Raw genomic sequence first — 25,287 nt, 5'->3', positions numbered from 1 at the left:
ACCTTCCGCCTTCTCCCCATAACCCTCCCTTCTTGTAGCCTAATCCTTACCCTCCCTACCCCGCCCCCTAATCCTAACCCTCCCTGTTAGTGCCTAAACCTAAGTCTCCTCCCTGCATGCCTAAATCTAACCCTCATTCCTTAGTGCCTAACCCTAAACAAACCCAGTGGTGCCTAACCCTCCTCCCTAGGGGTGCCTGATCCTAAACCAACCCTCACAAAACCTAACCCTAACCCCGCTACGCTGCCTAAATATAACATTCCCCACCACGCAGCTAACAGCTAAGGGCACTCCGGACCTACCTCATTCGGGCTGGCATTCTTCTGGATTCTGGCATTGGGATTAAGATAGGTGTCTGTATTTCAATGCCTATCTTAAGTCCCATGTTGGACTTTCAATGTTGGGATTCAGACTGTTGGCATGCCGTCCGCTGCTCTGATAATTACATCCCATTAAACACATGTATAGCTCAAAATACATTGATTTGACACTTAAGAAAAGATAATCCTGGCATCAAATTACTATGATGAATTATTTAATACTGTATCAAATTACTATGATGAATTATTTAATACTTTAACACCTTTGTTGTGGAGGAGGAGTGGGGGTTGTATTCCACATATGCCGTAAAACTGTGTATGATGAGTCCCACTTATCGTCCACAGCAAAGTGCCCACCGGTTACTTACCTTCTTCCCACTGGCACTAATCACTGATGGGGAGTCCCAAGGATCAGTGGTGCCAGTCCCAATGCAGTGGCATCACCATCAGAGATAGGGGAGGGACTTTAAGTCCATCAAGAGATGGGGGCACCATTGTTTGAAAGATGGGAGTCTCCTCTTTGCAGCAGTATTCCACCATATAGATTATTGCCTGGTGATCAGTGTGATCACCTGGCAATACCACCCACATTACAGAAAAATCATGGAGTCAAGGGATTGGAAAGGACTCTCCCCAACCTGGCATCCATGAAATTAAGGTCACACTTTTTAGAAAGAGAGGGGTTGCCTTATTGAAATGATGGGCTCCTTAGTATTATTGTCTGGTGGTCACCTATGATCACCGGACAATATTACGTTGTGCTATGGAAAATATATGTTTTCCATATATGGGGGAGGGCATGTGCAACTTTTTGGGCTTTACTATTTGAAAGAGGAGAGTCAGCTCTGTCAAATTATGTGATTCACTACTAGCTATTGTCTGATGATCACCTGTCATATTGTATGGTGATCACCAGACAATATTACCCTGTGCTATGGAAAATAGACATTTTCCATATATATGTAAGAAGCAGATGATGCTAAAGGAAGTGAGCAAAGCTGAGGAGACAGAGAGTGTTATACCACAGGGAGAGTGTGGTGATAGCTGCATGCAGAGCAAGTTGCTGCTGATTGAAAAAGGGTCTGCATGGACCAGAGTGTGTAAGTAGCGTGAATTATCCAATGACACTCTGGTCTGGGAAATGGGTCATCTCCTGAGCTGTGTTGGTGAAACGAAGCAATGCTGTTAAGAACAGGTTTTATAAATGCCAAGAGAGCAGAGGAGCTTAAGCTAAAGGCTGTATTCCTTGTTCCAGAGATATCTAAAGTACATGAGAAACTGAATTGTAGTTGCCTGTAGTGATTATACAGAAGCTGGTGATCAGAATTTGTCCTGATGCTGCAAAGTGCCAAGGGCAGGTTAACTTGGGATCTGTAGTACCACAACCTTCCATACTTCATTGTGTGGTCATCAGATTGGATGAGTTAAGACCAGCATTTTGTGTTGCTTTCAATCACTCTGATATAGACCTTTACCAAATTACAGCACTGTTACATAAAAACTGAGGGCCTGATTCAGACACGGTCGCAAGCGCTGAGCACTCGCAACCGGGTCGATGTTTGCCCACTGGGCATGCACACAACGGAGCCAGCTCCGTCGTGCACATGCACGAGACCCGGCTGGCGATGGGTGCTCCGTCGCTCTGGGTCTCGCACCAAAGGGGGCGAGCTGTCGATGGTGATTGACAGCTCGCCCTGTTTGGTAGGCGGGCAGGGGTGGGTGGCTGGCCAAACAGAGGCGTTCCCGAAGGAATGCCTGCCATTTGGGGGCAGCCCCACTGATGCGTAATGCCAGGAGGCCGAACAAAAAAAAAAAAAATGCTCTGAATCAGGCCCTGAGTTCTTCTTCTTATTTAAAAGGGCCCTAATAGTGCACTTACTGTAATTAATATTTTAACCATGGTCCAGCTACCCGCACAAACCTACTAAAATACTTGCTATTACTGTACCCAAGACGTTAGTTTAGGAGGTTCTCATTAAGTGGATGGACAGTGCTATAGGTCTGTAGTTCACTGTTGCTTAAATCAATCGATTGCTTCGACATATTCTATGTTATTCATAAGTAAACCACTGTGTGTAGTTCTGTAGGTTAGAAAGTAGCTACTGTGTGGTTATTGAGAATAGCTGAGTTCTAGTTGCGGATAATGAACCATACAGTATAAGAATATTGATCATTGATATTAACACAACTGATGATGATCAATATTACTGCAAATTTTTATTATTATTATTATTATTATTATTATTATTATTACTATTATTTTGAGTTAACACCTTTTGATATTAACCCAAAAGAGTAAACTTTACTTGATTATCTTTGATAAGTGTTCTTCTAGGTGCATGTGGCAGAAGCCTATTCAAAGATATTTGTGTGTGCTAAAAATATATTTATTTCAAGTGTCTATTTATGCTGAAAAGTCTATTTTTATCTAATGTGCATATTTGTGTATTCACTTCATTCAAGTAAAGTGTCAATTTTTTGCATTTTATCCATGTTCTTTACTGTATTTGAGCTGGTGCTCCTTGCCTCTCTGTTGTGGTGTGGAGGAGGGTTTACAAGGGTGCTGCAGAAGGTTAGTGTTGGACAAAGAAACCAACCCCACACCTCCTGCTGCACCAAGCAACATTGGGCTTGTAGTGACCAACCTTAATAATAACATCCATAAATTATGTAATTTAAAGGTTGCAGTTATATAATTATGCATATTTGATAAGTTGTGAATTTGTTTGTAACCGTGCAATGTGATAATCTTTTACCTATGTAATCTTGTTCTATGTAGGCACTACAGAACCCTTGTGGTGTCATATCAATAAATAATAATAAATAGTTTAGGAAAAGGTGCTCCACATTAAAAAAGTATGAAATTATTTTAGTCGGGAAGGTTAGAGAATGATTCTAAACCTATTTTCTTAAGAAATCATTTGGAAAACTACTTTTTTAAGAAATGAAATAGGACAAAAATTACTAAATAAAATATTTTCATAGAATATAATATAGTTGTTAAAGGACAAGTTGGGGACAAATCCACAATCCTTCCCTTTTATAAAGTAACTCCCAAAGCATCTTTGTCCTCCATAGAAATTTTTATATCCTGGAGAGAATAATTGGCTGAAGTTCATCTCTACAACATTAGTTCCAGAACTTCAGCAGGAGAGAAAAAGTAAATATATATCTAATCTCTAGCTGCATAACTTTCCACCCCACACACTACCATTATCCTATTCTCTTTCATACTGTACTGTACCTCTGCAAATAGATCCCACTTGTTCAAAGCTGAGAATCATTCCTGAATAGATACAGTATGAAAAGAAATTGACATCCTGATATAAGTGGTAATATTAACCCTTTCCTGACCAATAATGATTTATACTTTTGTGGCAAGAACATATTTCCCATGTTTTACTATGGGTAAGTTAAACTAGAAGGCATATATCTTTTTTTTAGGTCACAAAAAAAGTACAATATATGATCATAATAAAAAAAAAATCTTATTGTGGTCAAAGCTGCAGTAGGGTTACAACCATTTTGTTTCTCACATTTCAGGCTCACACATGCCATTTTAAATACTATATTCTTCACACGCACCTTAGATACCATCATAACCCATACATGCCCTTTATATGCCTCAGAGCTTCTATCAGGATTCTATTAGGCAATTACATGCCATTCCAGAGCCCCCTCATGCCTGCATATTCCTCAGAGCCCCATCATTCCCATTATATGTAATCAGCAATGGCGGCTCTAGAGGTGAGGCTGCAGCACAGTCCAAAATTCAAATAGGCGATCCACAGCATCTCCCTTTCAACTGCTTCGAAACATCACTGACCGGGACTCACTGGCAGTTGGTGTGGTTCCCCTATTTGAATTTTGGACTGCACTGAAGCCCCACCTCTGGAGCCACCACTGGTAATCAGTGCCCACACATGTCCCTTTATATGTCATCAATACTCTCATATGCCCCTTTATATGTCATGAGTGCCTTTACATGCCTCTTTATGTCATCTGTACACTCACATTCCCCTTTATATGTCATTAGTGCCTCCACATGCCCTTCTATATGTCATCGATGCCCACATATGCCCATATATACATATATCATGCACTGCAGAAGATGAAGAAAGATTGCCAGCCAACCTCGTGAGGACAAGGTTGTGTTTGATTAAACAAAACAAATTTGGCATTTCTGTTCTCATGATGCTGTCTGTACGGAAATACCTGCGTTGTGACCTCCAGACAGATGTACTTATTTCCGGACTGTCCGGAGTAATCAAGGATGGGTGGGCACCCTAAACACAAGGCAGGATGGATCCATGAATTCATGTTGTTCACACAAAATTCTGACCCTATCATTTGCACATCACAGCAGAAATAAAGATTCATAAGATCATGTGACAGTTTTCTCATTTTTCCTTGTCCAGTTTTGGTGAGCCTATTTTTACACCAGTTGCAGTTTCATTTTCTTTGCAAACAGAAGTGGAATCTAAAGTGGTCTTTTGCTGTTATACCATTTCAAGATTTGGCATCCTGTGTGTTCAGACAGGCTCTGTTACATACCACTGTTGTATGCATGGCTTTGAATTAATGTCTAACTGTCAGCTTGAATGAACCTGGTCCTTCTCTTCTGACCTCTCTCATTATCAAGGTATTGTTTGCCTACAGAACTGCCACTCATTGGATATTGTTTGTTTACCTCACATTTCTCTGCAAACTTTAGAGACTGTTGTTCATGGAAATCCCAGGGACCAGCATTTTTTGTAATAGTCAAACAATCTAATTTGGTACCAACAGACAGGGCCATAACTAGGTGTGTGACCATTGCTGCTGTACAGAGTGTAGAGTTCTATGAGTGGCACCATCCTGCCTTACAGCCCATGCTCCTGGCTAGCAGGGTGCCAAATGGCCCTCTTCAGCCAGGATTGCTGCTGCAGTGTCACCAAAATGTCCTCAGGATGCTCCAGTCAGCGCTGCACTTACCAGTGCTGCCAGCCCTACCCCCTCTAAGCAAAATTATGACATCATGCGTGTGATATCATGATGTCAGGTACTCAGGGGGTGAGCTGCTGCAGGGCGCATTTGAGCCCTGTTATGGTGCTGCCAACAGGTGACATTTCTTTCACATACTGGTGTTTGGTTGTAACAACAACTGAACCTCTTTACCATGTATGCTTGATTTTATGCATTTATTTGCTGCCTCATGGTTAATGGCTTAATGAATATTTGCATGAACTAGTAGTTATACAGTTGTAAAGTGGCCACAAGTTTACCTACTTTCATCTCGTCTCCTCTCTAACAACGGATCCCTTTCTTATTGTAGTAGCTAAGATAAATAAGCATATTCCTTCTCCCTGATGTATACAGTTTACAGTACTTAGCTGCAAGTTTACTTTCTTTTTATTTAAATGATCTTTTTTGTATATTATGCAAAGGAATTTGCCACCTTATATGCTAAACAGCTATTGTAGTCTTTAATTAGGAAACATTTTTTTTTATTCAAAAGCAGAAAAATGCCTTTGCGCATAAAGTGCTTTCACAAAGTTTTCCTGCATTAATTACTGTTGCATTACAGAATGAAAGTGAGCTACCGGATGTGTCTCAAGGAGATAAAGTCAAACTGTTTATAATTCATCAAATTTGTTATGTTCGTGGTGAAAGATATGTGAGAGTTATCTGCTTGGGTTCTGAATAAATAAATCCATAATATCAGATGTTTAAATGGATAACAGACATTCCTCTCAGGGCAAACTCTGAGTGAAACAAGCAACAACAGTAAAAACAAAACTCCAAAGCAAACAAAAAAGAAAGATATGCATTGTGGTCTTGAGTGAATTCGCTTAATAGTTTTATGTGTCAGGAATCATTGTACATATCATTTAGAATCGCAGTGCTTGACTCCTTTGTGCTTTATATTTTCCGTGAGACCTTGGCAGTGAGAAAACTGTTTGTGAAGGATTGTCGGTTCCTAGCCAGTGCAGACAAGTATTCCCTGTCAGGAATGGTAATACATGCAGACAAGTGCACATTAATTTTAGATTATTCATTCTGACAAGGATGTTGATGTGGTGGTTTTGTGCGTTTGTTGGTTTAGACAGACACAGAAGGGAGCTTTAAGGCATGAATAGAGTCAAAAGTTTTTATCTCTCTTGCGTGTATTAAAGGAGGGGACTTTTCATGAAAAATGGCCTTTTTAAATGCACCCACAGTCATGTTATCAACCGAAATAAAATGGATATATTTACAGTTGGGAGAGCAAACATGTAGAAAAACAGCAAATAAGAGGGTTGGCATAGCCTGTTACAAGTAGTTGAAAAACAAGCAATTACAGTTTGCCAAAGACAGTTGCTCAAATACCAGTATCTATTTATTTTGACTTAGCCAATCATTAGTCTTCAACAGTCTCTGGTATAAAATATGTTGATTATAATATTACAAGATAAGATATAAACTGCCAGAAAAGTTTAAATACTACATACATTTTGTTGGCATTATATTAAAAACAAATGTAAAATTATTATCATCAACAGTCTGCTACAAATACCAGTTTATGACTCTGTTTCCATGTTTATTATATACAGTGCTATACAGTCATACTTCAGGGTTCTTCACTTCTGGTAGTACATGATATAATTGTTAGGATCCATATACTTTTTTGGAATGGGCTAACATCGATATCATGTGAGTCAGATCCTGATCCTGAAATTTTGATAAAGCTAGGTACACACTAGATGACAAATTGGATGATTTGAGATGAATTGGAACAACAAGTCATCAACATTGTTTAGTGTGTACACACTATTGTGCGCTCCCATGCATCGTTGCATGATCCCAGGCACAGGTGAATCGCCCTGACTATCAGCAAGTTTGCCGGGTCGTCTAGTGTGTACCCAGCATTAAAACAGATATTGAGCATATTATATAGATTAGAGATGAGCATCGTCCAGTTTTGGATTTGGATTTGCCAAACCACTGTGACTGGTTTTGGACTTTAATTTTATTTTTTTGGATTAAAATCACATAATTTGGGCTTGTTTTTGTTTACAGACATTTACAGTCAATTTAGACCACCTCACAGCTTACAATATTGTTTTCACCATTATTGGCCAAAGTCTGCAGTGAGCTGGCTGGTTACTAAGCAACAGAGCAGCGGCACTGACACTGCAGTTTAAGCACTTCTATGAAACATTGCAACACAGCAGTGGCAGAAATGAAAGGTAGTGCAAGAGGAATTGTCCTTGGGCCCTCCAACCCATCCTCTTGATGGATATTAAAAAGGACATGCACACTTTTACAAACCAAGCACTTCAGCAACAGGAACTTCCACTTTTGTGCCTGAAGTGCTTGGTTTGTTTAGGCCCCCACAAAACAAGCTACCAATTGGCTTAAGGCAACAGTTCTACAGTGGCAAGATGTCACCATCATTGCTATTCTCACCCTCATCAGTGTGTGCATCACCTCACACAATATTAATTCATACCCGCTGGAATCCACCATTACAGAAGTCTCTGTATTGTGACATAATTGCAGGGAAAGGTCTTCCTCATGGAATTTCCAGTTCATTTTCATGAACATAATCTTTTCCACATTTTGAGGAAGTAGCCTCCTGCGACGTTCACTCACAAGGTTCCCAGCTGGGCTAAAAACTCTCTCCATGTACACAATGGAGGATGGGAAGCATAAGTAATGCAAAAACAGTTTGTACAAGGGCCTCCAAATTGCCTTTTTTTCTGTCCAGTATTGAAGGGACTCTGTGACATGTCTATTTGTATGGTGTCATGAAAATAATCCTCCACCATTCTTTGGATGGTTATTGTATCAGATGAAGTTACAGTAGGGGTGTCACTAATGTTGGGCAATTCTTTTAGACCCGACCAGTGGCCAAATTTAATAGGGTGAGAGTTTAGAAAATGTGAGAGTTTAGCAGTAAAACGCTCACACTAATACATTGATCAAGTTGTATTTTCAAAACAAGAAACACCTGGATGAGAGATTAAATCTTGAGAGTTTTTTGAGTCTGAAAAACATGCAGTTTGCATGTTCTGTGACTTTATTACATTGGCTGAGTTGAAAATTGTGAGAGTTTTCTCTCACATTTTCTAAACTCTCACCATATTACATTTGGCCCCAGATGTCAAAATGTTGGGTTGACTCATCTGCATCACCACTGGGTCTTTTGCGAAAGCTGATTTTTTTTTCTGGCTGCTGCTGAAGAAACTGAATAAGGAGACATCGTAGTGCCATGTGTCTTTTGAGCTGCCAACTTGATCACCAGGAGCTCTTTGCATCTTTTAAGATCTGGGTCAGTTGGACAGAAAGACACAGCATACAACTTAAACCTAGGATCAAGCAAGGTTGCTAAAATGTAGTGATCAGATTTCAAGATATTGGCCACCCGTGCATCCTGACGAAGCGAATAAAGGACTTGATCTAAAAGTCCGGCATTTTTTGTGGATTCACTTTGTTTTATCTCCTCCTTCAATTTCTGTAGCTGATTTTCCAAAAGGCTAATTAGGGGAATCACCTTACTTAAGCTAGCAGTGTCATCACTCACTTCACATGTAACTACTTCAAATGGTTTAGCACCTTGCACAAGACAGAAAGTACTCCCCACTGTGCTGGGCTAAGGTAAATTCCCCCTCCTCTCCCAATGTCATGGCTTGTTGTATACTGTAGCTATGGATGGCTTTTTGCTGTTTCTCCATCAGCTGAAGCATATAAAGGGTGGAGTTCCACCTTGTTACCACTTACCACCTCTTGCTCCAGTTGATGGCAGGGCAAATTTAACTGTTCTTGCAGGTGCTGCAATCTCCTGCATGCTGTTGCTGAATGCCGAAAATGTCCCAAAATTTTTTCGGCCCACAGACAGCATTTCCTGCACTCCCCTGTCATTTTAAAAAAAAATTTGCACCACTAAGTTGAGCAAATCAGAATGTGTTGAAATTCACCCAGCTGTAATGCTTTCACAATATTTGTGGCATTATCAAAAATCACAAATCCTGAGGAGAGTCCAAGTGAGGTAAGCCATGTTTCTATGATATCTTTTAGTTTTTCTAAGAGGTTGTCAGCGGTATGCATCTTATTGAATACGGTGATACACAGAGTAGCCTGCCTCTGAATGAGCAGGCTTTGTTTGTTAGATACTGCTTCTGCTGCTGCTGAAGGCAATTCACCCACCCAGTGGGATGTCACAGTCCACTGGGTGTCCACTACCACTTGTCCACATATCTGTGGTTAAGTGGATAGTGGGAACAATGGCATTTTGTAGGTCAGTAATTAGTTTTATTTTAATGTCCTGGTACAGCTGATTAATGGCTTTTTGAGTAAAATGAATCCAAGATGGGATTTGGTACTGGGGACACAGAGCTCAATTAACTGTGTAAAACCCACTGCATTAATTGCGGATATTGGACGCAGATCTAATACTAGCATAACCGTCACAGCATCAGTGATCTGCTGTGCGACTGGGTGAGAGCTGTCATACTTGCTTCCCATTGCAAAAGATAGTTTAACAGTCAATTGTTTTGATAAACTACTACTAATAGACTTCTTGGTCCACTTCTGGGATAAAGATCCAACCCCAGAAGCAGAAGCAGGCCAGCGCTCAAGGATTCTTCGGAGGAGTCCTGGAAAGGGGAGGAGTCAAATAGCAATAACAAATTGGATGCCGGACTGATCATTACTGAAGATATTGAGGTTGAGGTGTTGGCAGTGGAGATTGCAGGTGCTGTGCTCTAGTAGAGAGAAGGGAGCTAGCGGATCATGGACTGCTTGTTGTTATTTTTTTAGCACCAGTTTCTGATGAAATCAAATACTTGTCATGAGGTCGCTGCAGATGATGTAATAGTGTGAAGGTTCTTAGATGCTTAAAGCCACTACCTCTACTTACTTTGTTTCTACAAAGGCTACAGATTGCTTCTTAAATGTTGTCAGGATTTGGGTAAAAATTATTTCACGCATAAGAGGTGGATTTGTTAGTCCAATGCCCAGGAATGACAATGTCCTTCTTCTTATCATGACCAAGAGCTGCTTCCACTGTTGCCTGACTTACACAGACAATATCCTCATCCTCAACATCCTCATTAGTGCCAGCGTCAGCTACACAAATATCCCCCACATCCTCTTGCAATTTCACGGTGGCATTCTCAATTTCTGTGTCATCATCAATAATGCTGCTTATTCCCACAAATACAGAGGGAGCAGAAATGATGGAAAGCGGCTTCTCTGAAAGTTCAGGCTCTCACATAGCACTTGTGGACACACTTAGACTCTCCTTAGGGATTTGTGACATTTGTGTTTCTGAACGCACAGTTTGATCTACTGCCTTGGTGGTTTTCAGTTTTTTTACACTTCTTCTAAAGTCTGAGTGAAAAGACCTTTCATTGTCATGAAAGGCAGAAGATGCCTCACTGATAGTTGCAGAACCACCACTCAGAAATAAAGGCCAAGGCCTGAGGCTTTCCTTGCCACTTCGTGTGGTGAATGGTATGTTGTAAATTTTCTGTTTTTCTGCACTTACCTTTAGAGGTGTTTTTGTCTTTACCCCTGTAAAATCTAAAAAAAAATTATTTCAGATACCCTGATTTTTTAAACCCTCTATGCCCTTGAGCATCAGCTTTAGATGATAGTGAAGGACTAGTATAATCATCCATCATTACTGGTTGCAGCAGCTGCAGTGATAGCATTTGCTTGCTGCTTTTGCTCTTCTCTCGGTTGGTTGTTGTGATCGATATTGATGAAGACACTCAAGTTGTACAAAAACTTACTATTTTGTATTTACTAATCACCACTCACTACAGATTCACAGTACTTGTGTGTTATGGACACACAGGTTGGTACGGCCAGCAGAGTCATAGTACTTGTATATACAGTGGGCTACGGCCCATGGAGTCACAGTGCTTGTATACACAGTGGGGTATGGCCAGCAGAATAATAACTTGTATACAGTATACAGTATGGTACAGCACAAAAAAAGTTGTGTTTTTTTACTTTTTTAAACTTTTTTTTTAATTTTCTTGTGTTAACTTGTCACAGTACTTGTTTGCTATGAACACACAGTGGGCTACGGCTCAAGGAGTCACTGTACTTGTATACACAGTGGGGTATGACCAGCAGAGTCACTGTACTTGTATACACAGTGGGGTACTCTGGACACAGCAAAGTTATTATATTAATATATATAGCAGAGTAAGCACAGCATACAGCAGCATGTCCCCTATACACATTGGCTACAGCACAGCCCCTTGTGAGTCTCTAGACACAGCACAGTTGTTAAATAAATATATTAAATATAATAATATATAGCAGAGTCAGAGAAGCAAACAGCAGCATGCCCCCTATACACACTAGTTACAGCACAGCCCCTTGTGAGACTCTGGACACAGCAGCATAGTTGTTAAATTAATATATATTATTAAATAATGATATATGCAGAGTCAGCGCAGCAAACAGCAGCATGCCCCCTATACACACAATAGCTACAGCACAGCCCCTTGTGAGACTCTGGACACAGCAGCACAGTTGTTAAATATTATATATATGCAGAATCAGCGCAGCAAACAGTAGTGTGCCTCCTATACACACTGCCCTGAACACAGCCTGCCTGAACATAACCCCGAACACAGCAGAGTATGCGTAGAATACAGCAGCATGCAATGAAAAGGTGCCACACTGACTTATATAGGATACAAGCCCCATGAGATTCCGGGAAGATGACGTTCGGCCTCGGCTGGGGATCCGAGTCTAGTGGGATCACTAAAGCCTTGGCTCGGGTAAGCTCAGATTCCTGTTGTTCAAAGTGGTTCGGATTCCTTGGAATACTGACCGCTCATCTCTAATATAGACAGGACACATTAAAATGCAATACAACCTTTGTTTGGAATGCAACAGAAAGTAATAAGTGCTGCACACATACTTATCACTTTCACCCATATAATTACATTACCTTTATGCCAAGATCTGTACATTACTGGTTTGCCCAGCAAGAACATATGAGTGACTGGTGGGCTGGAAATTAAATTGGTTGTATCATTCCAAATGGAGGGATGCACAAATGCTTGTTTTTCTCTAGATCCTAATGATATCCACAGTACAATTATAGTAAATTTTAAATTATTATTATTATTATTATTATTATTATTATTATTATTATTATTATTAATGTTATCATTACCTATCCACTGCTTTTAAATTGTTCAACCACCAATCCTCTCTGTCCACCAATGAGAAGAAAGTGGAAGTGCTACTATGATATTCAGCAGATACTCCAATTTTCTCCAGAAATAGGCCCTTTGATAATTAGCATATTTGCATATTACATCATTGGCATATTTTCACACAGCCGCCGTGTACAAATTTGCAACAGTGGCGGCATTAGCCTATATATCTCTGATACAGGAAATTTGAACCCTAGACATCAGTGCTGTTTTTTATTCACTTATATTTCCACTGTGTGGAACTGAAAACCAAGATTAGGACTTTCATGTCCACTATGCTGTGCGAAATGGGTCACTCATGCAAAAATTGCCTGAAAATTACCTTTACCACTTTTGGTTAGTATTGTTGGTGACATTTTAATTCTAAACTGTGCAATGTGGTATTTACTACTGTATCTCCATGATAAACAGTCTTTTTCCAGCATGTTTATAATTAGATCCCATTGTGACCATGCTTAACCTTGCTACCCAACCACCATCTTATTTAGTTAAATGCCTGTAAGAATCTTATTGCATTTCAAAGTACAAATTTCCCCTTGTATGACAGATGCAGACCATTATTTACAGCCCCATAGTGTAGACTATATCAAAGTGTTGTGACCAACAAATCCATTGCCATTAGTCCCCAAGTCACAAGTCAGGCACACGCAAGGTATCCTCTAATACTGCAGATTCAGTGCAAGTAACTTTTTTGTAAATATAGTAAATCCAGCTACATTACTTTGCCAAGATCATAACTCATACTGTATTATGTAAATTCACCTGCACTACAGCAAAGCCCTTTGAGATAAATCATTGGTTCTCAAGTTCACAATAATGACATCACCAATGAAATCTAAATATAACAATAAATTAGTTGAAAATTAAATATGCAATTTAGAAAACAATAAAACGCAAAGAATAAAAATTTTTAGCCTAGTTCATTCAACTTTGAAATGTGTAATTCTATAATAACAATTAACTGTGGTTTTTTTTTAACATCTTTGTAGTTGACATTTCCCACTGGAAATGCTACATTGTCTGTTTTTTTGAAGTTTGCTTTTATACCTTTGATAAACCTTTAAAACTGTTGTGGAACAGCAAGGGATATTTCTGCACAAGACAAGTTCATAAATTATGCATCCGGATATGTTTGCTTGGCTTGATGCAGCATCTTGTCAACCTTTAGCAGTTGTGGAAACATTGCATTAAAGTCCCCAATTCAATTTAACAATTTCTAGTGTTCACTGGCTTATATGGAATAATGCCCCTAATCCTACATTACTTGTGACTGTGATGAGCCAAACATTTTAGTGACAATATTATTCTCATTATGTTCACTTGTTTATTTATTGAATCTAATCTAGATATTTACACTGAAGTTTTGTTTCCTTTATTTTCAGGTGCAGACTAGATATTTCATAGAAAAGGTAAGATCTCCAATGACTATTTAACTAATTAAAGTAGCAGAACAGATGAAGTTGCCATCTCAGATGTGGACGTGACAAAATGTCAAATTCATTAGGAAGAAAATTACACAATAATTAGTTTATAGTTAAAAGTTATTGTAAATAAATAAATATATATATATATATATATATATATATATATACACACAGTCAGGTGCATAAATATTGGGACAATGACAGAATTTTCATATTTTGGCCTCTATTCACCACCACAATGGCTTTGAAATTAAACAAACAAGATGTGCTTTAACTGCAGACTTTCAGATTTAATTTGAGGGTAATTACATCCAAATCAGGTGAAGGGTGTTGGAATTACAACGGTTTCTATATGTGCCTCCCACTTTTTTAGGGGCCAAAAGTAATGGGACTATCAACTCTAAAGCTATTTCATGGACAGGTGTGGGCTATTCCCTCATTATTTCATTATCAATTAAGCAGGTAAAAGGTCTGGAGTTGATTCTAGGTGTGACATTTGCATTTGGAATAAGTTGCTGTCAACTCTCAATATGAGATCCAAAGAGTTGTCACTATCAGTGAAGCAAGCCGTCATTAGGCTGAAAAATCAAAACAAACCCATCAGAGAGATAGCAAAAACATTAGGTGTGGCCAAATCAACTGTTTGGAACATTCTTAAAAAGGAAGAATGCACAGTAGAGCTCAGCAACACCAAAAGACTCGGAAGACCACAGAAAACAACTGTGGTGGATGACAGAAGAATTATTTCCCTGGTGAAAAAAAAACCCTTCACAACAGTTGGCCAAATCAAGAACACTCTCCAGGAGGTAGGTGTATATGTGTCACAGTCAACAATCAAGAGAAGACTTCACAAGAGTGAATATAAAGGGTTCACCACAAGATGTAAACCATTGGTGAGCCTCAAAAACAGGAAGACCAGATTAGAGTTTGCCAAATAACATCTAAAAAGCCATTACAGTTCTGGAACAGCATCCTATGGACAGATGAGACAAAGATCAACTTGTACCAGAGTGATGGGAAGAGAAGAGTATGGAGAAGGAAAGGAACTGCTCATGATCCAAAACATACCACCTCATCAGTGAAGCATGGTGGTGGTAGTGTCATGGCGTGGGCATGTATGGCTGCCAATGGAACTGGTTCCCTTGTATTTATTGATGATGTGACTGCTGACAAAAGCAGCAGAATGAATACTGAAGTGTTTCGGGCAATATTATATGCTCATATTCAGTCAAATGCTTCAGAACTCATTGGACGTCGCTTCACAGTGCAGATGGACAATGACCTGAAGCATACTGCAAAAGCAACCAAAGAGTTTTTTAAGGCTAAAAAGTGGAATGTTATGCAATGACCAAGTCAATCCCCTGACCTGAATCTGATTGAGCATGCATTTCACTTGATGAAGACAAAACTGAAGGGAAAATGCTCCAAGAACAAGCAGGAACTGAAGACATTTGCAGTAGAGCGTGGCAGAGCATCACCAGGAATGAAACCCAGCGTCTGGTGATGTCTATGCGTTCCAGACTTCAGGCTGTAATTGCCTGCAAAGGATTTGCAACAAAGTATTAAAAAGTGAAAGTTAGATTTAGGATTGTTTAGTTTGTCCCATTACTTTTGGCCCCTTAAACAGTGGGAGGCACATATAGAAACCATTGTAATTCCTACACCATTCACCTGATTTGGATGTAATTACCCTCAAATCAAATCTGAAAGTCTGCAGTTAATGCACATCTTGTTTGTTTCACTTCAAAGTCATTGTGGTGGTGAATAGAGGCCAAAATATGAAAATTCTGTCAATGTCCCAATATTTATGCACCTGACTGTATATATATATATATATATATATATATATATATACAGTCAGGTGCATAAAGAGTGTGTGTCTGGTCACTGCTGGGGTGTTGGCAGCAAATGCAGGTGGGGGAGTGTGTGTGACTGAGTGCCACCCGGGTATTGGAAGTGAATGCAGGGGAAGGAGAGTGCGTGTCTTGGCGCTGCTGGGGTGTTGGAAATGCATACAGGGGGAGGAGAGTGTGTGACTGGGTGCTGCTGGGGTATTGGAAGTGCATACAGGGGAGTAGAGTGTGTGACTGGTGCTGATGGGGTATTGGAAGTGCATACAGGGGGAGGAGAGTGTGTGACTGGGTCCAGCTTGGGTGCTGGAAGTGAATAAAGGGTGAGGAGAGTGTGTGACTGAGTGCTGCTGGGCTGTTGGTAATGAATGCATTATACATCATACACTTAAACCGAGAAATTGGAAATTATAAAAAAAAATGTCATCATCATCAAGTGTAGATTTTGTTGGTGAAATCCTCTGTATGGAATCCTGCCTTTTGCTATTTAAAAAGGTAGATTAATGCTAAAGAACCACAAAATATTTATTTGTGGCGATTACAAAAAAAAAATCACATTTGTTTTTAGTACACGTTCTTGAATTTTAATTAAAAAACAACCACTTTTTTGGAGTAAAAAGACTAACGGCATTTTCTGAAAATACAAGATAAGCTATGATTTGTAATATGGAATTTTGAATGTGATGAGAGTAAACATAGAAAAATAGACTAAGGACAACATTGAGAAAACTCTCAGCAGCAATAGAGTAACCTCTCATTACACCTAACATTATTTTTATCTATTGCAGTCAAGTGTACAGTAGTTTAAGTGCTTGAATTAAGATTTCAATCAAGGGAGGTAGGGAAAAAGAGACAAGTATTGTTTTTTAATGTTCTTGATACTATAGCATTTGAATATTCTAATTATAGTTTTGTATTCAAATAGTCTTAGTAAATTTAATATTTCAATATTTGCATAAAAACGTATATATATTAAATAATATTGCATTCAGCATTTAATTATTCCCATATTGTCTGCTAAAAGAAGTATGGGTTTTATGATTAGTAATACCACCCACTCAGTAGCGGAAATAGAAAGTGGTGGGCCGAGGTGCAAGAATATGCCTTGGGCCCCTCTAAGCAGTGCCCCCAGTAGTGGTCCCCCTATGCAGTGCCCCCAGTAGTGCCCCTTATACAGTGCCCCAGAAGATGTCCCCCTATGCAGTGCCCCCTGTAGTAGTCCTCCCTATGCATTGCCCCCAGTAGTAGTCCCCCCTATGCAGTGCCCCCAGTAGTGATCCCCCCTCTGCAGTGCCCCTTATACAGTGCCCCCAGTAGTGGTCCTCCCTGTGCAGTGCTCCCAGTAGTGCCCCTTATACAGTGCCCCCAGTACTTGTCCCCCTATGCAGTACCCCGTGTAGTGTCCCTTATACAGTGCCCCCAGTAGTGGCCCCCCTACATATATAAGACAAACACACACACACAAAAAAATACACTTACCTGAATCCCCACTCCTGCACCCACCGCCATCAGCACCTCTGTCCTCCCGCTCTGCATGATGGGAGAGACGCCATGACATCTCTCCTATCATCCACTGCGGGAGCCGGAAGGCGGAGCTCATGAGTGAGCTCCAGCCCGGCTCCCTCCGTGGATGCAGCAGCCATTGAGAGTCTGTCTGACTCTCATTGGCTGCCATAACAAACACACAGCCGCCGCTGGCAGCGATGTGTTTGTTACTGTGTCATGCGGACCGCTCTCACTGCGGTCCGCACTACACTTAAATACTGTGGGGCTCGGTGGACACTGGCGTCGGGTGCAGTGGCGCTGTTGGATGCAGGCGGCTATGGGCCCCTGCACCACAGCGGGCCCTGGTGCAAGGCACCGGCTGCATCACTGCTGGCTCCGCCACTGCACCCACTGTATATCATAGGTGTGTGCTCAGGGTGTGCAGGATGTACTTCTGCACACCTCTTAGGCAGCCCAAAACTGTAGTAAAAGATGTAACTAAGAGCTGGAAATGGAAGACACAGATCCTGACAATGTGATAAAAAATCTAATTTATTGCAGTTGATAAAAAAGTCAGTGGGTTGTACAGTTGTCTGTATGCATAATGTTCCTGTTTTCAGACAGATCTATTACTCCAGAGATATGGCTGTTAACGTTGACAGCTATGAAACAGTGCAGGGATAGAGCCGGTCTGGTCACAGAGGTGCATACAACTCTGCCTTCAAGTAAATAAGCCGCATTTAGGGCCTGATTCACTATGGATCACTATTGCTATTGTGGCTGTGATTACGCATGCAGGTCTGCTACGAAAATATGCTAATGAATGCAATTGCAAAGCCGTCACACAGCCAGCAATGAGACACCCAAAACTACTATCTCCGTAATACCTTGCAGTCTTGCGTATCGAGTAACATCGGCCCCTCACGCACAGTTACAGCAGCTCTGACCTTACCGTGATAGTGGCTAATTTATGCATGCCATTGCAATGGCGTTTAAACGGACAGGCACGCCTGCATTTCTCCGACCACTCCCCCATCACCACCCTCAAATGATGACATTCCATCCCTCGGTCTGCGATGGCTTTGTGTCTGTGTAAGTGATCACAGTGCAATTGCAATGCTAACCCATGCACGCGCACTGCGGTGCATACGCATGCGCAGTACACACCATCATCCGAACTGCATAGGCTGTTGCAGTTGCGATCTGTGTTGAATCAGGCCCTTAGTTCTATGCATGCAATGTGGGAGCAATTATGGTCGACTTGTGTTCATATATGCATCAGCCCCATACAGAGAGAAAAAGATGCTACTAAGGAAAGAATTTTGAATTTTAGAATCTATCAAATGTAAAAGAGTATAAAGAGTCAATTATTAATCCAATTAAAAAATATTGCAAATCACAACGGATTCAAATTTTGGGGGATTTTATGTACTGAGATATAAACTCTGAGTACCTGATTCAGAGTTGCAAGAAAGTCAGCCGCAAGTGCAGTCGCACTGACTGCCTGGAAATAAATGTGACTCTTCATCTGTAGTCAGAGTTGGCATAAATGCAGCTGCACAAACCCCTATCTATCCACTTGTCAAAGTAGCCGGTATCACTATCAGAGCACATTTGTACCAGCCTTGTTCTATGTAAAAGAGATCTTCCAGAAACCATTCCCTCTACGTGCCCACAACATGCTCTCAGAACACTAAAGGGTAAATCAACTTGCTACCCACTGCCCAGGGGTGGCAGGGATAGCCCCGGGCTATCAGCCTAGGACAGGGGTGCCCTGGAGAGAATGACCCTTTTATTGGGGGAGTCCCCAACTCCCCAGGGATCCCTGCCCTGGGCTGACTAGTGGTCAGGACTGATGATAAGGCTGGGGGGCCTGGTGAAAGGGCACCCCTGGCTGTGGCATCAGTCCCCCACTAGAAACGGTCCAGAGCTGGTTTTAAATATAAGGTGAACCTCACTCAAATTTTTTCTCCCTATATTTAAAACAGGTCTTGCCCTGCTGCCTGGTGTTGGTTTTTAAATTGCAGTGGAACCCTACACATTTTGTTCCCTGTAATTTTAAGAACCAGGACTGGCTGGCAAATCTGGGGCTGGTTAGGCTTTAGGGGGGACCCTATGTCATTTTTGTAAAAACTTTCATCCTGCTTTTTTACAGCCTAGAACACAAGCAGCTTACACATATCTCGCTGAAATGTGCAGGCTGCTTGCTCGGGAGAGTTTTGCAGAGAGAAGACATTGAAATCTCGGGCGAGTAATCTCCTGCAAAGCCTGCTACTCAGGGGAGAAATCTCATTCTGCTTCACCATCGGCCATCTCACTCTCAGCTAAACTCACTCCTTGGTAAATTTGAGAGTCTCAGGAGCCACAAATCACCCGAGTTTCGGTGTAGCTAATCGAGTTGAAAAAAAGCAACCTCTCCCAGACTCGATTCTTAGTAAATTTACCCCTTAGTCTATGTGTGAACACACAACTGCCACCCAATTACACTCACTCAACCACAAGTGGAGATATGGCTTAAATGCAATCTGTGATTTTATCTGATTGATTGCCTTCTAAGGAAAGTGTCAGTTAAATTAGAATAATAAAGACGATGATTACGATGATGAAATCAGCCACAAAGCATAATATCATTACCATATTTCACTGCAGTGTGGTGTTTTTGAGGTGCCAAAATGTTTTCCCTACATCAGAACTTGTTCCCTTTTGTGCTTTTTATTAGGGGTGAGCGGGTTCGGATTTCTGAAATCCGAACCCCCCCGAGCCCCCCCGATCCGAGTCCGATCCGAGTCAGGCTCGACTTTTCCCGCCTGACTCGGATCTGACATCGAGGCAAAACGTCATCATCCCGCCTTCCGAGTCTCGCGGGTTTTGGATCCTATATAAGGTACCCGCGTCGGCGCCATTTTCTCACTCGGCTGTGGACAGTGAAGAGGGAGGGTGGGAGTTAGTGCTGTGTAGTGTAGTGTAGTGTAGTGCTGCTGTTGTCCACTACTTCAAAGTCCATAGGGGCTGGCTGTGTTGTGCTGTGCTGCTGTTGTTAATAGGGGCTGTGTCCACTACTTCAAAGTCCATAGGGGCTGGCTGGACTGTGTTGTGCAGTCAGTTCTCCATAGGGGCTGTGTCCACTCCAAAGTCCTGTGCAGTGTCCCAGTCCTAAAGGGGTGCTGTAGTGTTGTCCAGGGGGTGCTCTGTCCATCAGGGGTGCTCCCCCCAAGTGCTAAAAAAATAATATATTTTCTGTGTTTGTGAATTGTGTGCGCAGTAGCCGCACGTGCATCAACAAAGTAGTGCCAAGCGTGCGCCTGTGTCATAAGTAAAGGGCCGGCTGGCTTGACCGTTAAAGGGTGCTGTAACCCCCGAAAGTACACTCCAGTCCAAACCAAAAAAAAATTATTTTCTGTGTTTGTGAATTGTGTGCGCAGTAGCCGCACGTGCATCAACAAAGTAGTGCCAAGCGTGCGCCTGTGTCATAAGTAAAGGGCCGGCTGGCTTGACCGTTAAGGGTGCTGTAACCCCCGAAAGTACACTCCAGTCCAAACCAAAAAAAAAATTATTTTCTGTGTTTGTGAATTGTGTGCGCAGTAACCGCACGTGCATCAACAAAGTAGTGCCAAGCGTGCGCCTGTGTCATAAGTAAAGGGCCGGCTGGCTTGATCGTTAAGGGTGCTGTAACCCCCGAAAGTACACTCCAGTCCAAACCAAAAAAAAAATTATTTTCTGTGTTTGTGAATTGTGTGCGCAGTAGCCGCACGTGCATCAACAAAGTAGTGCCAAACGTGCGCCTGTGTCATAAGTAAAGGGCCGGCTGGCTTGACCGTTAAGGGTGCTGTAACCCCCGAAAGTACACTCCAGTCCAAACCAAAAAAAAAATTATTTTCTGTGTTTGTGAATTGTGTGCGCAGTAGCCGCACGTGCATCAACAAAGTAGTGCCAAACGTGCGCCTGTGTCATAAGTAAAGGGCCGGCTGGCTTGACCGTTAAGGGTGCTGTAACCCCCGAAAGTACACTCCAGTCCAAACCCAAAAAAAAATTATTTTCTGTGTTTGTGAATTGTGTGCGCAGTAGCCGCACGTGCATCAACAAAGTAGTGCCAAGCGTGCGCCTGTGTCATAAGTAAAGGGCCGGCTGGCTTGACCGTTAAGGGTGCTGTAACCCCCGAAAGTACACTCCAGTCCAAACCAAAAAAAAAATTATTTTCTGTGTTTGTGAATTGTGTGCGCAGTAGCCGCACGTGCATCAACAAAGTAGTGCCAAGCGTGCGCCTGTGTCATAAGTAAAGGGCCGGCTGGCTTGACCGTTAAGGGTGCTGTAACCCCCGAAAGTACACTCCAGTCCAAACCTAAAAAAAAATTATTTTCTGTGTTTGTGAATTGTGTGCGCAGTAGCCGCACGTGCATCAACAAAGTAGTGCCAAGCGTGCGCCTGTGTCATAAGTAAAGGGCCAGCTGGCTTGACCGTTAAAGGGTGCTGTAACCCCCGAAAGTACACTCCAGTCCAAACCAAAAAAAAATTATTTTCTGTGTTTGTGAATTGTGTGCGCAGTAGCCGCACGTGCATCAACAAAGTAGTGCCAAGCGTGCGCCTGTGTCATAAGTAAAGGGCCGGCTGGCTTGACCGTTAAAGGGTGCTGTAACCCCCGAAAGTACACTCCAGTCCAAACCAAAAAAAAATTATTTTCTGTGTTTGTGAATTGTGTGCGCAGTAGCCGCACGTGCATCAACAAAGTAGTGCCAAGCGTGCGCCTGTGTCATAAGTAAAGGGCCGGCTGGCTTGACCGTTAAAGGGTGCTGTAACCCCCAAAGTACACTCCAGTCCAAACCAAAAAAAAATTATTTTCTGTGTTTGTGAATTGTGTGCGCAGTAGCCGCACGTGCATCAACAAAGTAGTGCCAAGAGTGCGCCTGTGTCATAAGTAAAGGGCCGGCTGGCTTGACCGTTAAAGGGTGCTGTAACCCACAAAGTACACTCCAGTCCAAACCAAAAAAAAATTATTTTCTGTGTTTAGCCGCACGTATATATCAAATCGATATAACATAAATGGAGGACCAAACTTTCTCCGATAAAAATAAAATAGAGAAAGATCAAGAACCACTTCCTCCTAGTGCTGAAGCTGCTGCCACTAGTCATGACATAGACGATAACATGCCATCAACGTCGTCTGCCAAGGCCGATGCCCAATGTCATAGTAGAGGGCACATACAATCCCAAATGGCAAAGTTCAGGAAAATGACCTTGAAAAAGACATTTAAATCAGCTGAAGAGAAACGTAAACTTGCCAATATGCCATTTACGACACGGAGTGGCAAGGAACGGCTAAGGTCGATCCCTAGTATGTTCATGACTAGTGGTTCAGCTTCACATGACGATGGAAGCACTCCTCCCACTAAAAAAATCAAAAGAGTTAAGCTGGCAAAAGCACAGCGAAGAACTGTGCTTTCTAAGAAGATATCACAAATCCCCAAGGAGAGTCCAAGTGTGGTGGTGGTTGCGATGCCTGACCTTCCCAGCACTGGACGGGAAGAGGTGGCTCTTTCCACCATTTGCACGCCCCCTGCAAGTGCTGAAAGGAGCACCCACAGTCCACTTGCTGATATGCAAATTGAAGATGTCACTGTTGAAGTACAACAGGATGAGGATACTGGTGTAGCTGGCGCTGAGGAGGAAGTTGGCGAGGAGGATTCTGATGGTGATGTGGTTTGTTTAAATCAGGCTCCGGGGGAGACAGTTGTTGTCCGTGGGATGAAAAAGCCCATCACGGTCATGCCTGGGCAGAAGACCAAACATTCCACCTCTTTGGTCTGGCAATATTTCTATCCAAATCCGGACAACAACTGTCTTGCCATATGTACCATATGTAAAGGTGAAATAAGTAGGGGTAGGGACGTCAACCACCTAGGAACATCCTCCCTTATACGGCACCTGCAGCGCGTTCATAAAAAGTTACTGTCAAGTTCAGAAACTTTGGCTCAGACCGTAAGCAGTCCAGGGACACCTAAATCCCGTTGTCCTGTTGTATCCAAGCGCCTGCAAACCACACCGTCAACTCCCTCCTCGTCAATTTCCTCCTTAGTCAGGATCGGAAGTAGTCCTGCAGGCCATATCACTGGCATGACTGACTCTCCTATCCGGGATTCCTCCGGAGGATCCTGCATTGCTACGCCTACTGCTGCCGCTGCTGCTGTTGCTGCTGCTGCTGGGAGTCGTTCATCATCCCAGAGAGGAAGTAGGAACACCACTACTTTTACTAAACAATTGACCCTCGAACAGTCCTTAGCGAGGAGGATGAAGTACGACAGCAGTCATCCTGAAGCAAAACGTATAACTGAGGCCTTGACTGCTATGTTGGTGTTAGACGTGCGTCCGGTATCCGCCATTAGTGCAGTGGGATTTAGACAATTGATGGAGGTAGTGTGTCCCCGGTTCCAAATCCCGTCTAGATTCCACTTCACTAGGCAGGCGATACCGAGACTGTACAGAAACGTCAGAAAAAGTGTCCTCAGTGTCCTGAAAAATGCCGTTGTACACAATGTCCACTTAACCACGGACATGTGGACAAGTGGAACAGGGCAGACTAAGGACTATATGACTGTGACAGCCCACTGGGTAGATGTATCACCTTACGCAGCAACAGCAGCAGCGTCACCAGTAGCAGCATCTCAGAAACGCCAGCTCGTTACAAGGCAGGCTACGCTGTGTATCACCGGTTTCAGTAAGAGGCACACCGCCGACAACCTCTTAGAGAAACTGAGGGAAATCATCGCCCAGTGGCTTACCCCACTTAGACTCTCCTGGGGATTTGTGATATCTGACAACGCCACCAATATTGTGCGGGCATTACATCTGGGCAAATTCCAGCACGTCCCATGTTTTGCTCACACAATAAACTTGGTGGTGCAGAATTTTCTGAAAAGCGACAGGGGCGTGCAGGAGACGCTTTGGGTGGCCCGAAAAATTTCTGGCCACTTTCGCCATTCAGCGACTGCGTGCCGAAGACTGGAGCGCCAGCAAACACTCTTGAACCTGCCCCGCCATCACCTGAAGCAAGAGGTTGTGACGCGGTGGAACTCAACCCTCTATATGCTTCAGAGGATGGAGGAGCAGCAAAAGGCCATACAAGCCTATACATCCACCTATGACATAGGCAAAGGAGGGGGTATGCACCTGACTCAAGCGCAGTGGAGAATGATTTCCGTGTTGTGCAAGGTTCTTCAGCCCTTCGAACTTGCCACACGTGAAGTCAGTTCAGACACTGCCAGCTTGAGTCAGGTCATTCCCCTCATCAGGCTTTTGCAGAAGCAGCTGGAGAAAGTGAAGGAGGAGCTAAGACGGAGCGATTCCGCTCGGCATGTGGGACTTGTGGATGAAGCCCTTCATTCGCTTTGCCAGGATTCCAGGGTGGTCAATCTGTTGAAATCAGACCACTACATTTTGGCCACCGTGCTCGATCCTAGGTTTAAAGCCTATGTGGTGTCTCTCTTTCCGGCCGACACAAGCCTGCAGAGGTGCAAAGACCTGCTGGTGAACACACTGTCAGCTGAAGCGGAACGTGACACGTCAACGGCTCCTTCTTCATTTTCTCCCGCAACTGGGGCTGCCAGGAAAAAACTTAGGTATCCTAAGCAACCCGCTGGCGGTGATGCAGGGCAGGCAGGACCAAGTTTGGACATCTGGTCTGGACTGAAGGACCTGGCAACAATTTCTGACATGTCTACTGTCACTGCATATGATACTGTCACCATTGACAGAATGGTGGAGGATTACATCGGTGACAGCATCCAAGTAGGCATGTCAGACAGTCCATACCTGTACTGGCAGGAAAAAGAGGCAATTTGGAGGCCCCTGTACAAACTGGCTCTATTTTACCTGAGTTGCCCCCCCTCCAGTGTGTACTCCGAAAGAGTGTTTAGTGCAGCCGGGAACCTTGTCAGCGAAAGGCGTAGGAGGTTGCTTCCACAGAATGTGGAGAAGATGATGTTCATCAAAATGAATTATCAGCTCTTCC

At 42.6% G+C, this 25,287-nt stretch overlaps 1 protein-coding gene across 2 annotated transcripts in view; it reads left to right on the top strand.

Moving 5' to 3' along the window:
- CDH20 (cadherin 20) overlaps window positions 1–25,287 on the top strand; it is a 495,759-nt gene that overhangs the window by 194,179 nt on the left and 276,293 nt on the right. Inside the window, exon 2 of one of the 2 annotated variants that reach the window (XM_088471824.1) lies at window positions 13,909–13,935. The exons of the other annotated variant lie outside the window; for it this stretch is intronic. The gene's annotated coding sequence lies outside the window, so the exon portion shown is untranslated. The remainder of the gene's footprint in view (window positions 1–13,908; window positions 13,936–25,287) is intronic. 2 annotated transcript variants of the gene reach the window in all.

The sequence above is a fragment of the Taudactylus pleione genome, unplaced genomic scaffold, assembly GCF_031769625.1.
Source record: "Taudactylus pleione unplaced genomic scaffold, aTauple2 ptg000116l, whole genome shotgun sequence".
In the NCBI taxonomy this organism is placed as follows: Eukaryota; Metazoa; Chordata; class Amphibia; order Anura; family Myobatrachidae; genus Taudactylus; species Taudactylus pleione.
This window is presented reverse-complemented; position numbering and strand designations above follow the sequence as displayed.